The 22,307-nt window shown below is 49.7% G+C and overlaps 1 protein-coding gene across 2 annotated transcripts in view; it reads left to right on the top strand.

The window, feature by feature from the left end:
• Positions 1–22,307, top strand: part of LIPE (lipase E, hormone sensitive type) — a 142,109-nt gene that overhangs the window by 14,484 nt on the left and 105,318 nt on the right. The gene's annotated exons all lie outside the window — the stretch shown is intronic.

Here is a 22,307-nt window from a genome sequence, read left to right as displayed (position 1 = left end):
TGGCTCAAACCAGTGGCATTTCAGGAAATCCAACACAACGTTAAGATCCCAAGGTGCCACCGGTGGCCCAAAAGGAGGCTGAATATGCAGCACCCCCGGAACAACGTCTGAACTTCAGGCAGTGAAGCCAGTTCTTTTTGAGAGAAAATGGATAGGGCCGAAATCTTGACCTTTATGGATCCTAATTTTAGGCCCATAGTCACTCCTGACTGTAGGAAGTGCAGGAATCGACCCCGCTGGAATTCCTCTGTAGGGCCTTCCCGGCCTCACACCAAGCAACCTATTTTCGCTATATACAGTGAAAAAGTCTTGCTGTCACGTCTTTCCTAGCCCTTATCAGCGTAGGAATAACTGCATCCGGCATGCCCTTTTCCGCTATGATCCGGCGTTCAACCGCCATGCCGTCAAATGCAGCCGCAGTAAGTCTTGGAACAGACAGGGCCCCTGTTGCAACATGTCCTGTCTGAGAGGCAGAATCCCTGAGTCCTCTGAGAGCATTTCTTGCAGCTCCGGGTACCGAGTCCTTCTTAGCCAATTCGGAGCAAAGAATATTGTTCTCATTCCTCCTTTTATTACAATTCTCAGCCCTTGGGTATGAGAGGAAGAGGAGGGAATACATAGACCGACTGGAACACCCACGGTGTTACTAGTGCGACCAAACCTTTTTTAGCTTTTTATTGAGGTGGGACGCCATCTAGTCCACCTGAGGCAGTTCCCATCAATTTGCAAACTGCGTGAAGACTTCCTGATGAAGTCCCCACTTTCCCGGGTGGAGGTCGTGCCTGCTGAGGAAGTCTGCTTCCCAGTTGTCCACTCCCGGAATGAACACTGCTGACAGTGCGCTTACTTGATTCTCCGCCCAGCGAAGAATTCTGGTGGCTTCTACTCTCGCCACCCTGCTCCTTGTGCCGCCTTGGCGGTTTACATGAACCCCTGCGGTCTGACTGGATCAGAACCGGTTGGTCGCGAAGCAGGATCTCCGCTTGACTTAGGGCGTTGTATATGGCCCTTAGTTCCAGGATATTGATGTGGAGGCAAGTCTGTTGACTTGACCACAGACATTGGAAATTTCTTCTCTGTGTAACTGCCCCCCACCCTCGGAGGCTTGCATCCGTGGTCACCAGGATCCAGTCCTGAATGCCGAATCTGCAGCCCTCGAGAAGGTGAGCACTCTGCAGCCACCACAGGAGAGACACCCTGGCCCTGGGGGATAGGGTGATTAACCGATGCATCTGAAGAGGTGATCCGGACCACTTGTCCAGTAAGTCCCATTGGAAGGTCCTCGCACGGAACCTGCCTAAGGGGATGGCCTCGTATGATGCCACCATCCTTCCCAGGACTCGAGTGCAGTGATGCACTGACACCTGTTTTGGTTTTAATAGATTCCTGACCAGTGTCATGAGCTCCTGAGCTCTCTCTATCTGGAGATAAACCCTTTTCTGGTCTGTGTCTAGGATCGTGCCTAGGAGAGGCAGATGAGCTGTAGGAACCAACTGCGACTTTGGAATATATAGAATCCAGCCGTGTTGCCGTTACACTTCCAGAGAAAGTGATACGCTTTTCAGCAACTGCTCTCTTGATCTCGCTTGTATGAGGAGATCGTCCAAGTACGTGATAATAGTGACACCTTGCTTCCGCAGGAGCACAATCATATCCGCCATTACCTTGGTTATGACAATCCCGTACCGCAATTCTGAGGTACGCCTAATGAGGTGGATAAATGGGGACATGAAGGTATGCATCCCTTATGACCCGATTTACGATAAAGTCTCCCTCTTTTTAGGCTTGCCCTGACCGCTCTTAGCGATTCCATCTTGAACTTGAACCTTCTCAGGTTTATGTTCAGGGATTTTTAATTCAATATGGGTCTGACCGAACCGTCTGGTTTCGGGATTACAACATGGTCGAATAATAACACCCTCTTGTTGAAGGAGGGGACCCTTGACTACCACCTGTTAAAGATACAATTTGTGAATTGCAGTTAACACTGGCTCCCTCTATTGGGGGGAAGCCCGCAGGGCTGTCGGTGAGGGGGCATCTTCTCACAGTCCAGCTTGTACCACTGAGACACAATATCTATTGCCCAGGGACCTAACAGGGAGTGAACCCACTTGTGGCTGAACTTACGAAGGCGTGTCCCCACCGGGCCTAGCTCTGCCTGTGGAGCCCCAGCGGCATAGGTGGATTTTTGTAGGGGCCGGGGAGGACTTCTGTTCCTGGGAACTAGCTGTGTTGATCCCGGCTCTGACAAGAAAGGACACACCTCAGACTTTCTTGTTTCTTTATTCGAATGGCTGCATTTAATAATGTCGTGCTTTCTTAGGCTGTGCAGGAATATAAGGCAAACTAGCAGAATTACCAGCTATAGCTGTGGAGACCAGGCCCGAGAACCCTTCTCCACACAATCCTCAGCCTTCCATATGCCTCTTAAGTCGGCATCATCTGTCCAATGCATATTCTACAGGACACGTCAAGCAGAGATCGACATAGCTTTGACTCTAGGACCCAGTATACTCATGTCTCTTTGGGCATGCTTTATAACTATATATCTATCACTTAAGACAGCATCTTTAATATATTTACTAGGGTCTCAATCTCTGCTGATAAGGTACCTGTCCACGCTGCCACAGCGCTATAAACCCATGCCAACACAATCGCCGGTCTGGGTAGTATACTAGAATGTGCACGCTATCTGCAGGATCCCTGAGAATAGCAAGTGCTACCGTCTGTGCAAACAGGACACCCTAGGGGAAGATTCTCAACACATCCTGGCCCTAGTGGGGAAAGGATACAGCCTGAGAATTCTCTTGTGGGAAGCTGCCGTCTCTTGTCTGGAGATTCCCGCTCTTTTTCCTCATGAGAGGAGGGAAATTTACCTCAGCATTCTTCCCCTTAAACATGTGTACTCTCGTGTCAGGGACAGATGAGTCATCAGTAATATGCAAATCATCTTTTATTTCAATAATCATATATTGAATACCTTCTAGCCATCTTGGCTGTAACTTTGCATTATCGTAGTCGACAGTGGAGTTAAACTCCGTGTCGATACCAGTGTTTGTTATTTTGGATAGTGAGCATTGTGAGACTCTGAAGGTCTCTGTGACATAGGGACAGACATGGGTAAATTTCCTGTCTGTTCCCTAACCATTTGTGCAATAAATTCACCTTAGCACTTACACATATCCAAACAGGTGTCGGCGTTGTCGACGGAGACACCCTCTCACACACACATCCGCTCTTTCACCTCCTTAGAGGAGCCTTTTACCTCAGACATGTCGACACACGCGTACCGACACACCACACACACAGGGGGTGCTTATTTGAGGACAGTTCCCCCACAAGGCCCTTTGGAGAGACAGAGAGAGAGTATGCCAGCACACACCCCAGCGCTATATAACCCAGGGATTACACTACAACTCAGTGTTTACCCAGTAGCTGCTGTATATACAATTTTTGCGCCTAGATTTATGTGCCCCCCCCCCCCCCCCCCTCTCTTTTCACCCTTTGTGTACCAGGATACTGCAGGGGAGAGCCTGGGGAGCTTCCTTCCAGCGCAGCTGTGAAGAGAAAATGGCGCTGGTGTGCTGAGGAAAAAGGCCCCACCCCCTCAGCGGCGGGCTTCTGTCCTGTTTCTGACTAAAAATGGCGGGGGTTTTACACATATATAGTCACAGACTGTATTATGTGTATTTTTATGCCAAAGGTATTTTTATTGCTGCCCAGGGCGCCCTCCCCCCCAGCGCCCTGCACCCTACAGTGACCGGAGTGTGTGGTGTGCTGTGGGAGCAATGGCGCACAACTGCGGTGCTGTGCGCTACCTTAATGAAGACAGGAGTCTTCTGCCGCCGATTTCATCGCTTCTCTTCTGTCTTCTGGCTCTGCAAGGGGGACGGCGGCGCGGCTCAGGGAACGGACGATCGAGGTCAGGCCCTGTGTTCGAACCCTCTGGAGCTAATGGTGTCCAGTAGCCTAAGAAGCACAAGCTAGCTGCAAGCAGGTAGGTTTGCTTCTCTCCCCTCAGTCCCACGTAGCAGTGAGTCTGTTGCCAGCAGATCTCACTGAAAATAAAAAACCTAACAAATACTTTCTTTTCTAGCAAGCTCAGGAGAGCCCACTAGGAACACCCAGCTCTGGCCGGGCACAGATTCTAACTGAGGTCTGGAGGAGGGGCATAGAGGGAGGAGCCAGTGCACACCAGATAGTACCTAATCTTTATTTTAGAGTGCCCAGTCTCCTGCGGAGCCAGTCTATTCCCCATGGTCCTTACGGAGTTCCCAGCATCCACTAGGACGTGAGAGAAAATCAGATAGCGCCTTATCTAATTCTGACTTGCAATACTCATCATATAGAAGGGATTCATTAAGTCTCCAGGTCCAAGGACCAGGGGTTCGGGAGGGGGCTGAAAGAGACTGGAATACTGGGGCATGATCTGACCAAGTAATGGAGCCAATAGAGGCGTCCATTATTAAGGGAAGGTGTTTATGGCTCAAAAACAAATAGTCTAGGCGTGAGTAAACCTGATGTGGGTGTGAGAAGAATGAAAAGTCTCTGTCAGCGGGATGTGTTAGTCTAGTTGAAATTCGTGGAAGACCTTCCTAACTTGCCTGTGTTTTTTTTCAGAGAATTTAGGGGCTGGTGGGGAGGTATCCATGGAGGGGTCCATGGACCAGTTTAAGTCACCACCCAAAACTACAATACCCGTCATAAGAGCTTCAAGTCTGGGAAGTTGGTACCGAAAAAAGGACAGTTGACCCTGGTTTGGAGCATAGAGGGCTATGAGAGTGTACGCCTGAGAAAATATAGTGCATTGGACCACCAGCAATCTCCCTGGAACTAATTTATGGACAGAGACATCGGTTACTTGGAGAGCTTTAGAGAAAAGTATAGCGACCCCTTTTGATTTACTCTCAGGATTGTTGGAGTAGAAAGCAAGGGGGAATCTATGATTCACCAAAGAGGGCCTGCGAGCAGAGATCTTAAAGTGTGTCTCCTGAATCAGAGCCACATCTCCATCTGATCGCAGCGTCCGAAAAAATTGGGACCGTTTCTCGGGGATGTTAAGACCTTTGGCGTTAATTGAGGTGAATTTAAGTATACCCGGGGTAGCCATCAAATCATATCACAACACAGGATAGCAAAACACTCGGACAGGTCACCAAAGAAAATAAAAAAACAGTTCAGGAGAGAAAGATAGAAAAGAAAGCAAGTCACAGAAAATAGAAACATCATGAACAAAGAATCACCCGCAATGGGAGAGCAGGTAAGTATATATACAAGCATCCCCATAGGGCACAGCGGCCGTGTGCGGGACTGGGGCAAGGGAGTCACCCCTACAGGCACCATATCTTTTGTAAACATTATACATTTACCGGCAGTAACAATTAACTGTCTAAAAGCATAGTCTCTATACTAATCTCCAAATGTAAAGGTGAAACCGGGGAGAAGAGTGTGAGACGGAGCAGCAGAAGCGCGGGGCGGCATTGGATGTAACTCACCCGGCATGCCACCTCTGGAGCGCTCAACCCTCCTGCATAATAAGAGAAAATCCAGTTTCCAGGGCAATAAAGAAAGATGTCTTCAGGTAGCGGAAGAGTCCTGGCAAACGGAGAGGGTTTTCGAGGTTTTCTTCTGAGAACTACGTGCAACGTGCCATGACGCTCCACTCCCGGCAGGTTGTGGCGGATGCAGGTCGGGAAAGATGAAGTCCCAATCAGGAATCTTTATGGGTGGGAGACCGAGACCGGAGCAGAAAGTGGGAAGGTCGGAAGGAGTATGTAGGGCGTGGATATTTCCAGAAAAGGAGACCTGGAGGTTGAAAGGAAAACCCCATCGGTATTTCAGTTGTCGTTTGCGGAGTTCCTCCGTGAGGGGGCGGAGGGTCTTCCTTTGTTGAAGCGTATGCCAGGAAAGATCCTGGAAGATGGAGATTGGGTCACCATTAAAGTCCAGGCCATCTAGGCGACGCACTTTATTCATAATTTCCTCCTTCTGAGAGTAGTAATGCAATCGACATATGACGTCCCGAGGTCGGTCGGCGGGGAGTCCTCTCGGTTTCAGGGCACGGTGAGCTCTGTCAAAGGTTATGATGTTGTCCGAGTCTTTACCCAGAACTGCGTTGAATATTTTCGTTAGAGCATCTACTAAGCCCGTCTGGGGGACATCCTCGGGGATTCCTCTCACCCGGACATTGTTTCTCCTACCTCTATTGTCCAAATCCAACACACGGGACCTCAGCGACCGGATTTCATCTGATTGAGCCTTGATAACATCTGTAAGGGACCCCAGAAAAGCATTCGCAGAATCACGATGGTCCTCCAGAACGGTCACCCTATCAGAAAGTTGCGATATATCATGTTTAATAGATGCCAACTCTCTACGCATGGTATCCTGGAGATCCTGCTTAGTTGGAAGCGTTTTCATGAACTTCAAGATGTCCTGGAGAGCGGCATCGCCATGAGCGCTTGGGGTAGGTTGTTCCATCCCTAAAGGGGAGGTAGGATGGCAGGAAGAGGGGCTTGAGGGGGAGAGATCTCCGGAAGGCGTAGCGGGAGTAGATTGTAGGAATGATCTCATTCCCGGCTGGGTCACGGTCTCCCCCGGTTGCGTAGTATTACCTTTCTTCTTCCCGGATCTGACCATGCTGAGGGGAGGACAGATAATTGAGCGTGTTCATGTGATAGAGAGACTAAATGCAATGGTACTGCTCAGTACGCTGTGAAGTGCCTACAGCATGATGACTCCCAGTGGAATGGCACTAGCACGCCATTAATCAAACTTCAGCTAATAGGGCATCAAGCACACATTGGGTATCATATTCCGCATCCCCAAGAAGGAGTGGGCGGATGCAGGACATCCGTGCTACCGACTCACAAAAGACGTCCCGAGACAATTTGCAAAATCTGTCAGGCAGGTGTAAATGCAGCAGAGTTACAGAAATAAGCTTGTGTATCTGGGAGAGCCACTAGGGGGAGCTCCAACCCAGTACATATACTTCATAGAGCAAATCCTCTGTGCAATGGGAGAAGAATCAGCAAGAAATAGTAATTGCACGGAAACAGCACCCACCTCAATGATAGCAAATAGCCCTCCAATAGCCCCCCCACAAACGGTGGAGTATAGAAATACAATGGATAATTGCAGCAGTAGGGGCAATGGAGGGGTCTCACCCGGTCAGCAGCTCTCGGCTCCAGGCTGCAGCAGCGTCCTCCAAGTTCAGGGGGAAGATGGCCGCCCAGAATATATTCCGGTGAGGGAGACTGCTGCAGGCAGTGTCCCCCGCACCACTGCGTACCCCAGGAATAGGAGGGCCTTGTTCAGGGGCCAGGGAAGGTCTCAGAGCCGTCCGCCGGGCGCCGCAGCAGCAACACGTGATGCACCCGGAGGTCGGAGCCGCGGCCGCCGAGCACGGCCGTGCGGGCAGAGGGAGGCAACGCTGTATAGCAGCCGAGCCGCTGCAGAGGACTGTCTCCCCGTATTTAAAGTAGCGGTAAGCTGCGGAGGGGGTATCCGAGGTGGGAGGAGTGTCCAGTTCCACCGAGGCGGCTCCAGCAGGGTAGGAGGGAAAATTGAGTCCCCGGCTTCCAGGCAGGGAACAGGCCGCAACCTGCAGAGGGGTAGGAGACCCCCCGGCTCCGCGAACCCGGTTCCCGTGACAGGGGATGCTTCCAGGCACCAAGGAGGGTGTTTATGGATGCAAGATGGGGGGATAGATCCACTGGAAAGGGGTCTGTTAGGCTAAATTAGCAGGAGCTCTTTCAAAGCCTTTGTGCATTCAATGGCTGCCAAGCCACGTCCCCTCTTATTTGTGTATTTATTAATATTGACATATATAGCGCCAGCATTATCCATTGGGTTTAACCGTTGGGGAGAAAACTGATCAAATGAGACCAGATAATAATAGACATTTTTATAAAAGCGAGAGCTTAAGATAGGGAAAACGGCTCTCCAAATTGTGATTCAAACACCAAAGTGTTTATTTAAAGCATTTGAAAATATGCAGTGACGTTTCAGGCAGCCCAATGCCCTTTCTGCAGTACTGGTCTCCCGAAACCATTGCTGTTATTTCATATGCTGTAAATAAACACACTGGGGTTTGAATCACAATTTAGAGACCCGTATTCCATATCTTCCACTGCATCTACTATATCCTGGCACCCTTGATGAAGCATTGGGCATTGGAGTGTCTATTTTCTCTATATGGTGTAAGCTTACCATACCATCCCTTTAAATTGGGACACTCATGGATTACACAGGTTCTGTGGCTGATTACAACCAGATAAATTGCAGGCTTGAAGTCAGCCAGCCACATAGGGATAGATAAATTGCAGGCTTGAAGTCAGCCAGCCACACAAGGATAGTATGGTAAGCCTATCTATATGTGTATATGCTGTGCTTCTACCTGCATAAGGAGGCACACCTGTCATTGAGTGGATGTACCTGTGTTAGGGAGCAGGCACACCTGTCATTGAGTGGATGTACCTGTGTTAGGGAGCAGGCACACCTGTCATTGAGCGGATGTACCTGTGTTAGGGAGCAGGCACACCTGTCATTGAGCGGATGTACCTGTGTTAGGGAGCAGGCACACCTGTCATTGAGTGGATGTACCTGTGTTAGGGAGCAGGCACACCTGTCATTGAGCGGATGTACCTGTGTTAGGTAGCAGGCACACATGTCATTGAGCGGATGTACCTGTGTTAGGCTAGGGCCACAAATAGCCCGCTTGGCCGGGAGGGGGGTTTTGTGTGCACACGGATCATGTTCTGCGGGATGCTGCAGAACAGGATCCGGCCAGTGACACACAGGATTTCAATTGAAGCCGCACTGTGAACACACGTACGTTGAAATGTATGTGGATCCTGCAGCGGTGGGACTGCCGCATGTGTGCAGTCTCCTTCCTGCCAAGCGGGTCCCGCTGAATGGGACCCGCTTGGCTGGTATGTGTGACCCTAGCCTAAGGGAGCAGGCAAACCTGTCATTGAGTGAGTGTACCAGTGTAAGGGAGCAGGCACACCTGTCATTGAGTGGATGTACCTGTGTTGGTGAGCAGACACACCTGTCATTGATTGGATGCAGTTATTGCATTAGCACATTACGTAACATCTCCGAAATCAAAGGCAGTCATCAATATGTGTCATGTTGTTTCCATCCATGAGACTAAATATCAGAGAAAATATAATCATATTAAAGTACGTCACCAGATCTCCTGATTTACAGTTAAGCCCCATACACACTAAACAACCCCCGCCAATGCCGGTATTGGCGGGGACCCGACATCGGCAAGTGCATACCCACTGGGGGAAGGGTGCGGCGGCAGGGGGAATGATGCAGATGCTGCATCTACAGCATGGCTGTCGTTAACGAGGACCTCCCTCATTTGTACATGTTCAGACAAGGGAGGGGGTCATTAATGATGCGCGGGAGAGCACACCATTAACAACATTGAGTGTACACACTACACTAAATTGTAAAATCTGTCGCTCAGATTGGCCCTTCTGAGCGATATCTTTCTTTTTCATCCACTAGGGGTAACTGGAGTACTCTTGGGATATGGACGGTGTTAGCAAGGACAGGGCACTGAATATTCAAATTTCAGTAACTCTCCTCCCCTCCCCTCCATACTCCCAGAATACCTCAGTGTTTTTTCGGTGCTCACATGGATAGGAGCACAGTGTGGAGCTCCTCCACATATTCTACTTTTAGATTGTTTTATTTTTATTTTTTATACTTTTTTTCTATTACAATCCTTTCCCAGCTTATACAAAAGCTATGGGTCCAGGATTACAGAAGCTGCTGCGTGCAGCTCTTGGCGTGTCGGGCCTCACAAAGGAGCCCCCTCACAGCCACAAGATGCTCAGCTACCTTCAGCTGAGGCTGCAGAAGGGACTGGACGGCACTTGATCGAGAAGCCCCGTCAGAGCCCATGAGCACATAACTTCAGCAGTGCTGCAGAACGTCTTGCTGGAGAAGCCGACAAAAAGGTATTTCTGAACGGGGCGGTCAGTCACGCTGCTGCCCCGCCGTGTTGGGGACTATTAGACAGGGCCGCTCCAAACACGTTGCCACCCGCCCCCCCGCTCTCCGCTCGCCGCCACCGCTGATGTCCGCTCCCCGCCTAGCAGTCCGGGGCTGGGTAGTGGTTACCCCACCGCTCGGCTCCCTGTGCCGCTGCTCTACCCCTCCCTCCCGCTTCAGAGCTCCGGGCCGAGAACGGCGGCTGGCGGGGCTCCGTCTGCCGTGGGAGGAGAGAGGGGAGACTGACCGCAGACAGTGCTTGCTGCCGCGGTCCGTCTGTGAGGGGGAGGTCGCCCGGCCGCCGCTCAGAGGGATGCGCTGCAGGACCGCTCCAAGCGCTGTTGTCAGCGCTCCCTGATGCTCTGCACAGACCGCGAACAGCGTTCACTGCTGCCGCAGTCTGTCCCTGTCACGGCGCCAGCTTAGTCACTCAGAAGGGCATGCTGGGGGGGGAAGTTGCCGGCGGCTCTGCTCACTCAGACCGCGGACAGCTCAGTGCTGCCGCGGTCTGTCCCTAAAAACAGTCCTCGTAGTCACTGGGCTCATGCTGGACAGACAGGAGTTTCACTGTCCCTATTCCATGCAGCGCAACTGCGGGGGGGGGGGGGGGAGAGTTTGTGCCCACAGCAGCAGCAATAGACTGCTTTTGCTAAAGAAGGCTGTATTGTGTTATATATGCATAAGGGCACGTTTTATAACATTGAAATGCAATATGTAGTATGCTCTATGTAACGGACTATACGCACATGGCTGGAGGCCATTTTTAACAATGCTTCCTGTTTCTTTTCTAGAACTTTCCTGTCCTACAACACTCTCCACCAGATGGCGCAGGGGTGTTAGTAGGAATTTTCACTCGTGCCCTGCTCTTCAGCCATATACAGAATTTTACTGAGTCGTGGAATTTGTCTGGTTACATAATAGGTAAGGCGCCAGCAAAACCTCACTGCGCAAGATAGTGGGGATATTAACAGCCGGGCAGTGTTAATTTCACCAGGGCAGTGCGTCAGTCTCTGAAGTTTACCGAGACTGAAGAAACTCTAGTGCCTGATGGGGTAGTATTTACTACACGAAACAGAGCTCCGGTGTGTTTTCCGGTTTCGGAATCTCTTAATAAGATGTTAGTAGAAACACGGAAGAAACCAGATAACCGTTTTTCTATACCTCGCAGATTTAAGTCTAGTTACCCATTTCCACAGTTTGTAACATCTACATGCCAATGGTGGATTCGTCTGTGTCTAAACTTACTAAAAATATTAACATTCCAGTAACAACTGCTACTACGCTTTAAGACCCGTCAGAGCGTAAACTAGAAGCTATGCTAAAGTCCATGTATACAGCAGCAGGAGTGTTGCTTACACCTGGTTTGATTGCCATTTGGGTAACTAAGGCGCTAATGGTATGGATACCGAAACACAAGTCTGGTCTACATGACGATCACCTTATACTTCTCACAGATCACATCTGTGACGCTGCTGAGTATCTAGGTACAGCTTCTACTGACATCTGTCAGCTCACTTCTTGCATTTCCTCGTCGCTAGTTACGGCACGACGAGCACTCTGACTGCGGTCTTGGCAAGCGGAGGCAGAGGTTAAGAGAGGTATAGAGGCGTTTCCTTACGGTGGCGAGAAGTTGTTTGGTCCTGCATTGGACAAATGGGTTTCTGAGGACATGGGAGGGAAGTCTGTTTTCCTACCATTGCCTCCAACGGTACCTAGACGGAACTACTCTGGCCCGGCCTTCAAATCCTTTAGACCTCATCCCTTTCGAGGCCGTGGTAGAAGAACAGCCACGCCTGGTAGACGAGGTCGAGGACGTGGTTTTCAACAAACCAACACCTGTAATCAGGACGCTAAGGTCACCCACAAGCCAGTGGCATGACGGGCTCCCAGCCCTTCTCGGATCTCCAGTTGTGGGAGCACGCCTTCAGATGTTCCATTTGGCGTGGTTCCGAACTTCCACTGATGGGTGGATACGCAATTTAGTGTTAAAAGGTTACAATATAGAGTTCGACTGTCTACCGCCTCTGCGCAAGACAGGACTGCCTGTGTCGGACGACAAGAGGGCGGTTCTGCAAATTGCCATTCAGTCTCTGCTGGATTCAGCTGTTTTGATTCAGGTCCCTGTACACCGACAAGGTCAGGGTTACTATTTTTCCAGTCTGTTTGTGGTACCACAGCCGGATGGCTCGGTCAGGCCAATATTGAACTTAAAGGGCCTCAATCAGTACATCACTTACTACAGATTCAAGATGGAATCTCTGCGGTCAGTAATTGCAGGTTTAGAGCCACAGGAATTCATGATTGCGCTGGATCTCAAGGATGCGTACTTACACATTCCGATTTGGCCACCTCATTAGAGGTTCTTGCAGTTTGCGATACGGCAGAACCCTTATCAGTTTCACGTTCTACCGTTTGGCCTCTCGTCAGCGCCTCGGGTATTCACCAAAGTGATGTCTCTGATGATAGCTCATCTCAGATCCCTGGGAGTGATAATAGTTCCGTACTTGGACGTTCTGCTCATCAAAGCTCCGTCTCAACGGATGCTCCTCCAACATGCGTTGCTAACGTACAATGTACTAGGTCGGCACGGTTGGATGGTTAACTTCAAGAAATCACATCTGCTTCCGTCTCAACGATTTCAATTCCTAGGGATGATTCTCGATATGGTAGATCAAAGAATTTACCTACCAGAACAGAAAGTCATCTGGTACAATTAGTGCTCAAGCCTCGCACTGTCTCGGTACAGTTGTGCATTCGCCTGTTCGGCACAATGGTGGCGGCTTTCGAAGTGCATCAGTTCGGAAGATTTCACTCGCGTCCTTTTCAACTAGAAGTGCTCGCACAGTGGTCGGGCTCGCATCTGCAGATTCACCAGAGGGTGAGGTTGTCTCCACGAGCCAGAGTCTCTCTACTCTGGTGGCTCAAAGTACACTAACAGCAGGGAGACGGTTCGGCATCTGGAAATGGTTAATTCTAAAGACGGACGCAAGTCTCAGAGGAGCTGTAGTTCAAAATTGTCAGCTCCAGGGTCTCTGGGCGGATCACGAAAGATTGCTGTCTATAAATGTCCTAGAACTCCGGGCAATTTACAATGCGCTACGACAAGCAGTGCACATGCTTCGGTCTCAGGTTGTCCAAGTGTAGGCAGACAACGTGACAGCGGTCGCGTACATCAACAAACAAGGAAGAACGAGAAGCCGCATGGCCATGCGGGAAGTAGCTTGAATCCTCAATTGGCCCGAGCATCACCAAGTGATATTGTCGGCAGTGTTCATTCCGGGAGTGGACAACTGGGAGGCGGATTATCTCAGCCGTCGGGATTTTCATCCAGGAGAATGGGCATTAAATCCAGAAGTGTTTCACATGTTGGTCCAGAGGTGGGGTTACCCTCAAGTGGACCTGATGGCATCTTGCCACAATCACCACACGCCCCAGTATGTGTCCAGAACGCGAGATCCAAAGGCAGTGGCGGTGGATGCTCTCACAATCGCGTGGCCGTACAGCCTCGTGTATCTGTTTCCACCGTTTCCGCTGCTCCCTCTGTTGCTAAAACGGATCAAAAGAGAGTCCGCCACAGTCATACTAGTGGCGCCTCATTGGCCTCGGAGAGCTTGGTTCTCAGATCTACGCGGACTACTCGCAGACGATCCTTGCCCGCTCCCACTACGTCCGGACCTGTTACAACAGGGTCCGTTTCTTTACCCCGCTTTAGCGCGACTGCGTTTGACTGGGTGGCTGTTGAGACCGCCCTCTTAAGAAGAGGGGCATTCCAGAATTGGTTATACCAACCATGTTACAAGCTAGGAAGCCAGTTACGGCAGCTCATTATTACAGAATTTGGCGTGCCTATATAGGTTGGTGTGAAGCTCGTAAGTTTCCGACATCATCTTTCAAGTTATCCCGTCTTTTGCTGTTTCTATAGACTGGGTTAGATGGAGGACTGCGTTTATCTACACTAAAGGTGCTGGTTTCTGCTTTGTCAATTTACTTTCAAAGACGATTGGCTCTATTGCCGTCTGTACACACCTTTCTGCAAGGTGTCCTCAGAGTACAGCCTCCATTCATTCCACCTACAGCGCCATGGGACTTGAATCTGGTTTTAGATTTCTTACAGTCTTCATATTTTGAACCCTTACAACAAGTGGATATTAAGTTTCTCACTTGGAAAACAATTTTTCTACTAGCCTTAGCTTCAGCAAGGCGTGTTTCAGATTTGGGTGCCTTGTCATGCAAGCCACCATATTTGGTGTTTCATGATGACAGAGCGGAACTTCAGACGAATCCCGCTTTCTTACCAAAGGTAGTGTCATCTTTTCACATCAATCAACCAATAGTAGTTCCTGTGTTAACAGAAGATTCTGGAACTTTGGATGTGGTACGCGCATTACGCGTTTATGTATCCCGAACGTCTACAGTTCGTAAGACGGATACGTTGTTTGTTCTCTATGATGCTGCCAAGATGGGTTGGCCAGCTTCTAAGCAGACCTTATCCAGATGGATTAAACTGACCATACGTCAGGCTTACCTTCATGCTAGGTTACAGCCGCCTACATCAGTAACAGCTCATTCCACACATTCTGTGGGAACTTCATGGGCAGCTGGTCGTGGAGCTTCTACGACGCAGCTTTGCCGTGCGGCTACATGGTCTTCAGTGCACACGTTTGTGCGCTTTTAACAAGTTTCATACGTTTGCGGCATCAGCATCTAGCTTTGGCCGCCTAGTGTTACAGGTGCCAAACAGCTCTGCCGCCCACGCGGGAAGCTTTGGTACGTCCCAAGAGTACTCCAGTGACCCCTAGTGGATGAAAAAGAAAATAGGATTTTGGTACTTACCAGGTAAATCCTTTTCTTTGAATCCATAGGTGGCACTGGACGCCCACCCAGAGCAGTTTTACCTGGTAGTGGTAAGTTCAGTGGAGCTTATGGTAACACATTCTCACAGATTTATCGGTTATGGTGTCAACTGGTTAGTTGTCAGTTACGTTATGTGTCAACTTTATTGTTGTCCGTTATGTTATAATGTTATAGGTAATTCTCCATTGTTCATCCTCTCTATCCTGTTCGCCTCAGGAAAAAACACTGAGGTATTCTGGGAGTATGGAGGGGAGGAGAGTTACTGAAATTTGAATATTCAGTGCCCTGTCCTTGCTAACACCGTCCATATCCCAAGAGTACTCCAGTGCCCCCTATGGATTCAAAGAAGAGGATTTACCTGGTAAGTACCAAAATCCCATTTTCTCGTCTAGTGTGTATGGGCCTTTTGTGCTTCCACAATTTCAAGGAGATTCTCAAGGAGTGCTTGGAGTTCCTGCATCTAGTGGGTGATTCAGATCTAAATTTAGCACATCTATGATCATTTACTCTGACATGCGGGGGGATGCCCAGTACAGGGCTTGTCCGCCCTGCATGTTAAACCCTTCCCCTTTCCCCCCCACCCAGGGGCAAAAGCATTGCACGGCGGTAATGCTTTTGCACCTGGCGAATAGCTCCCTGCCAGCGCAGCTCCTACGCGCTGGCAGGCAACTACCCGCTGCGACCCGGGTCGCAGTGGCTACGTGTGACGTCACGCAGCCACCGCGGCCCGCCCCCCTCCGATGGTCGGACACGCCTGCGTTGTCCAGACTGCGCCCCGCTAACAGCGTACTGATGCCGTTGGCACGCCTCCTCCCACCCAGCGACCGCCTCTGCCTGTCGATCAGGCAGAGGCGATCGCAGTCAGAGATGCCTTTAGCATCTCACTGTACTCCTGGGGTGAGACAAGTGCGTGGAACGCACTCCATATAGGAATTCCGACTGCGATCCCGCCGCTGCAGCGATCCAGTCTGAATTAGGCCCTAAGCCAGAAGAGGTGGTGCTCACCCCCTGTGAACAGTGATGTGTGGAAATTCACACAATACGCTGTAGATAATATAATTGCTGTCACGCAGTTCTGCCATTCACAAATTGTTTGAATCATAGCTAGCAGTACAAAGTATACCTGAGGCTTTTATTACTAGATGTTGTCATTTGAGATTTACAAGAGACATCTAGTAATAGAAATTCCACTAGTACACACATGCACACACTGGACTTATAACTCATCTTTGTCAGGAGATAATATGTAGGTTATCCGGATAAACAACAGTGTCCATCACTCTCAGACTTGTTAAGCTATGGTAATGTATGCATAGCTGGTAATGTTATCATTCAAGAGTGATGGGGTACCGCACCTGACCATTGATATTATGCAATCAGCGTAAAAAAGAACCAAATCATTTTTAATTTCTCTTACGTCCTAGAGGATGCTGGGGACTCCGTAAGGACCATGGGGATAGACGGGCTCCGCAGGAGACATGGGCACTTTAAGAAAGACTTTAGGTATGGGTGTGCACTGGCTCCTCCCTCTGTGCCCCTCCTCCAGACCTCAGTTTACTACTGTGCCCAGAGGAGACTGGGTGCATTACAGGGAGCTCTCCTGAGTTTCCTGTCAGAAAGTATTTTGTTAGGTTTTTTATTTTCAGGGAGCCTGCTGGCAACAGACTCCCTGCATCGAGGGACTGAGGGGAGAGAAGCAGACCTACTTCTGTGAGTTTCAAGGCTCTGATTCTTAGGCTACTGGACACCATTAGCGCCAGAGGGATCGGTACGCAGGTCTCACCCTCGCCGTCGTCCTCCTCACAGAGCCGGAAGATAGAAGCCGGGTGAGTATGAGAAGAAAAGTAGACTTCAGAGGCGGCAGAAGACTTCATGATCTTCACTGAGGTAATGCACAGCAGTAAAGCTGTGCGCCATTGCTTCCATACACCTCACACACGGCAGTCACTGTAAGGGTGCAGGGCGCAGGGGGGGGCGCCCTGGGCAGCATATGAACCTCTTTTTTGGCAAAAATAAATAAATATATATATATATATATATATATAAATGCAGGAATGGTTGTGCAATCAATGTCCTTAAATCTCCTGATTTTTAGTCCACAATTCAATCGATGCAAGTGCTGGCACTTCAATAAACAGCGTAACCACAGCTGTACTGTTCCAATGTGCACTAAAAAAGAGTGAAGGCGCACTCAATGAGCAGGTATAACAGGTAATTTAATACAATGATAAAAGCTCACATACATCTCAGTTTAAAACAGCCGGCTCACGAACAAATCCATAGTGCCTCCGGATAGCAACTGGTGAATCGTTCTCTGCCGCTCAATCAGCAAATGGTCTCCTCAGCGTGTATGCTCATGGACTCAGCAACAAACTCCGATCGCTCAGAGCTGTCCTTCCCGGCCACGCCCAACGCGTTTCGTCACTGCCGGACTTCGTCAGGGGGTGTGGTCTAAATCACTCTGACTCTCATTTTTATATCACATTTCTCTAACGTCCTAAGTGGATGCTGGGACTCCGTAAGGACCATGGGGAATAGCGGCTCCGTTGGAGACAGGGCACAAAATAAAAGCTTGAGATATCAGGTGGTGTGCACTGGCTCCTCCCTCTATGACCCTCCTCCAAGCCAGTTAGATTTTTGTGCCCGGCCGAGAAGGGTGCAAACTAGGTAGCTCTCCAGAGCTGCTTAGAATAAAAGTTTAGTTAGGTTTTTTTATTTTCAGTGAGTCCTGCTGGCAACAGGCTCACTGCATCGTGGGACTAAGGGGAGAAGAAGCGAACTCACCTGAGTGCAGAGTGGATTGGGCTTCTTAGGCTACTGGACGTTAGCTCCAGAGGGACGATCACAGGTTCAGCCTGGATGGGTCACCGGAGCCGCGCCGCCGTCCCCCTTACAGAGCCAGAAGAGACGAAGGTCCGGTGAAAGCGGCGGCAGAAGACATCCTGTCTTCAAGACTAAGGTAGCGCACAGCACCGCAGCTGTGCGCCATTGCTCTCAGCACACTTCACACTCCGGTCACTGAGGGTGCAGGGCGCTGGGGGGGAGCGCCCTGAGACGCAATATAACACACATATACCTTAGCTGGCAAAAGGAATACATCACATATAGCTCCAGGGCTATATGGATGTATTTTTTCCCCTGCCATTTTACACAAAAAAGCGGGAGTTAAGGACGTCGTGAAGGGGCGGGGCCTATCTCCTCAGCACACGGCGCCATTATTCCCTCACAGCTCCGCTGGAAGGACGGCTCCCTGATTCTCCCCTGCAGTACTGCATCTGATTCAGGGTAAAAAAGAGAAGGGGGGGCATTTTGGCAGCAAATAACTAGATTAACAGCAGCTATAAGGGATTAACACTTATATAAGGTTATCCCTGTATATATATAGCGCTGGGTGTGTGCTGGCAGACTCTCCCTCTGTCTCTCCAAAGGGCTAAGTGGGTCCTGTCCTCTATCAGAGCATTCCCGGTGTGTGTGCTGTGTGTCGGTACGCGTGTGTCGACATGTATGAGGAGGAAAATGAGGTGGAGGCGGAGCAGTTGCCTGTGTTAGTGATGTCACCCCCTAGGGAGTCGACACCTGACTGGATGATTGTGTTTAAGCAATTAAGTGATAATGTCAGCAATTTACAAAAAACTGTTGACGACATGAGAAAGCCGGCAAATCAATTAGTGCCTGTTCAGGCGTCTCAGACACCCTCAGGGGCCCTAAAACGGCCGCTACCTCAGTGGGTCGACACGGATCCAGATACAGATACTGAATCTAGTGTCGACGGTGACGAGACAAACGTAATGTCCAGTAGGGCCACACGTTACATGATCACGGCAATGAAAGAGGCATTGAACCTTTCTGACACTACAAATACCTCAAAGGCGGGTATTATGTGGGGTGTGAAAAAACTGCCAATAGTTTTTCCTGAGTCTGAGGAAATAAATGAGGTGTGTGATAAAGCGTGGGTTTCCCCCGATAAAAAACAGCTAATTTCTAATAAGTTATTAGCACTATACCCTTTCCCGCCAGAGGTTAGGGCACGGTGGGAAACACCCCCTAGGGTAGATAAGGCGCTCACACGTTTATCTAAACAAGTAGCGTTACCGTCCCCTGATACGGCCACCCTCAAAGAACCAGCTGATAGGAGGCTGGAAAATATCCTGAAAAGTATATACACACATACTGGTGTTATACTGCGACCAGCAATCGCATCAGCCTGGATGTGCAGTGCTGGAGTCGCATGGGCGGATTCCCTGACTGAGAATATTGATACCCTGGATAGGGACAATATTCTGTTAACTATAGAACATTTAAAGGATGCATTGCTATATATGCGTGATGCGCAGAGGGATATTTGTACCCTGGCATCAAGAGTAAGCGCAATGTCCATCTCTGCCAGAAGAGCATTATGGACCAGACAGTGGTCAGGGGACGCAGATTCCAAACGGCACATGGAAGTATTGCCGTATAAGGGGGAGGAGTTATTTGGGGCTGGTCTAACAGACCTGGTGGCCACGGCAACGGCTGGAAAATCCACCTTTTTACCCCAGGTTACTTCACATCAACAGAAAAAGACACAGTCTTTTCAAACTCAGTCCTTTCGTTCCCATAAGTACAAGCGAGCAAAAGGTCACTCTTTTCTGCCCAAGGGCAGAGGAAGAGGAAAAAGGCAGCACCATGCAGCCGCTTCCCAGGGCAGAAGCCCTCCCCTGCTTCTGCCAAGTCTTCAGCATGACGCTGGGACTTTACAAGCAGACTCAGACACGGTGGGGGCCCGTCTCAAGAATTTCAACGCGCAGTGGGCTCACTCGCAAGTGGATCCCTGGATTCTACAGGTAGTATCACAGGGGTACAAACTGGAATTCGAGGCGTTTCCTCCTCATCGGTTCCTGAAGTCTGCTTTACCAAAGTCTCCCTCCGACAGGGAGGCAGTTTTGGAAGCCATTCACAAGCTGTACTCCCAGCAGGTGATAATCAAGGTACCCCTCTTACAACAGGGGAAGGGGTATTATTCCACACTATTTGTGGTACCGAAGCCGGACGGCTCGGTGAGACCAATATTAAATCTAAAATCTTTGAACACTTACATAAAAAGGTTCAAATTCAAGATGGAGTCACTCAGAGCGGTGATAGCGAACCTGGAAGAGGGGGACTATATGGTGTCGCTGGACATCAAGGATGCTTATCTCCACGTCCCAATATATCCTTCTCACCAAGGGTACCTCAGGTTTGTAGTACAAAACTGTCATTATCAGTTTCAGACGCTGCCGTTTGGATTGTCCACGACGCCTCGGGTCTTTACCAAGGTAATGGCCGAAATGATGATTCTTCTACGAAGAAAAGGCATCTTAATTATCCCTTACTTGGACGATCTCCTGATAAGGGCAAGAACCAAGGAACAGTTAGAAGTCGGAGTGGCACTATCTCAGGTAGTGCTAAGTCAGCACGGATGGATTCTAAATATTCCAAAATCGCAGCTGATTCCAACGACACGTCTACTGTTCTTAGGAATGATTCTGGACACAGTCCAGAAGAAGGTGTTTCTCCCGGAGGAGAAGGCCAGGGAGTTATCCGAGCTAGTCAGGAACCTCCTAAAACCAGGACAGGTCTCAGTGCATCAGTGCACAAGGGTCCTGGGAAAAATGGTGGCTTCTTACGAAGCGATTCCATTCGGAAGATTCCATGCAAGAACTTTTCAGTGGGATCTACTGGGAAAATGGTCCGGATCGCATCTTCAGATGCATCAACGGATAACCCTGTCGCCAAGGACAAGGGTGTCTCTCCTATGGTGGCTTCAGAGGGCTCATCTACTAGAGGGCCGCAGATTTGGCATTCAGGATTGGATCCTGGTAACCACGGATGCCAGCCTGAGAGGCTGGGGAGCAGTCACACAGGGAAGGAATTTCCAGGGCTTGTGGTCAAGCATGGAAACATCTCTTCATATAAACATTCTAGAACTAAGGGCCATTTACCATGCCTTAATTCAAGCAAAACCTCTGCTTCAGGGTCAGGCGGTGTTGATCCAGTCGGACAACATCACGTCAGTCGCCCACATAAACAGACAGGGCGGCACGAGAAGCAGGAGGGCAATGGCAGAAACTGCAAGGATTCTTCGCTGGGCGGAAAATCATGTGATAGCACTGTCAGCAGTGTTCATTCCGGGAGTGGACAACTGGGAAGCAGACTTCCTCAGCAGACACGACCTTCACCCGGGAGAGTGGGGACTTCACCCAGAAGTCTTCCACCAGATTGTAAACCGTTGGGAAAGACCAAAGGTGGACATGATGGCGTCACGTCTAAACAAAAAACTGGACAGATATTGCGCCAGGTCAAGGGACCCTCAGGCAATAGCAGTGGACGCTCTGGTAACGCCGTGGGTGTACCAGTCAGTGTATGTATTCCCTCCTCTGCCCCTCATACCGAAAGTATTGAGAATCATAAGAAGGAGAGGAGTAAGAACTATACTCGTGGTTCCGGATTGGCCAAGAAGGTCTTGGTACCCGGAACTTCAAGAGATGCTCACGGACGAACCGTGGCCTCTACCTCTAAGACAGGACCTGCTACTGCAGGGGCCTTGTCTGTTCCAAGACTTACCGCGGCTGCGTTTGACGGCATGGCGGTTGAACGCCGGATCCTGAAGGACAAGGGCATTCCAGAAGAAGTCATCCCTACTCTGGTAAAAGCCAGAAAGGAAGTAACCGCAAAACATTATCACCGCATTTGGCGTAAATATGTTGCGTGGTGTGAGGCCAAGAAGGCCCCTACACAGGAATTTCAACTGGGTCGTTTCTTGCATTTCCTGCAAACAGGACTGTCTATGGGCCTAAAATTAGGGTCCATTAAGGTTCAAATTTCGGCCCTGTCGATATTCTTCCAGAAAGAACTGGCTTCAGTACCTGAAGTTCAGACATTTGTGAAAGGGGTGCTGCACATACAGCCTCCTTTTGTGCCTCCAGTGGCACCTTGGGATCTCAATGTTGTGTTGAGATTTCTAAAATCACACTGGTTTGAACCATTGTCTACGGTAGATTTAAAATATCTCACGTGGAAGGTGTCGATGCTGTTGGCCTTGGCTTCAGCTAGGCGTGTGTCAGAATTGGCGGCTTTATCATGTAAAAGCCCTTACCTAAATTTTCATTCTGACAGGGCGGAATTGAGGACTCGTCCTCAATTTCTACCTAAGGTGGTTTCTGCATTTCACATGAACCAACCTATTGTGGTACCTGCGGCTACTAGGGACTTAGAGGACTCTAAGTTGCTGGACGTTGTCAGGGCCTTGAAAATATATGTTTCCAGGACGGCTGGAGTCAGGAAAACTGACTCGCTGTTTATCCTGTATGCACCCAACAAGCTGGGTGCTCCTGCTTCAAAGCAGACGATTGCTCGTTGGATTTGTAGTACAATTCAGCTTGCACATTCCGTGGCAGGATTGCCACAGCCAAAATCAGTAAAAG

Source organism: Pseudophryne corroboree, chromosome 10 (genome assembly GCF_028390025.1).
Source record: "Pseudophryne corroboree isolate aPseCor3 chromosome 10, aPseCor3.hap2, whole genome shotgun sequence".
NCBI lineage: Eukaryota > Metazoa > Chordata > Amphibia > Anura > Myobatrachidae > Pseudophryne > Pseudophryne corroboree.
The sequence above is the reverse complement of the archived record's forward strand: the minus strand, read 5'-3'. Positions and strand labels throughout refer to the sequence as shown.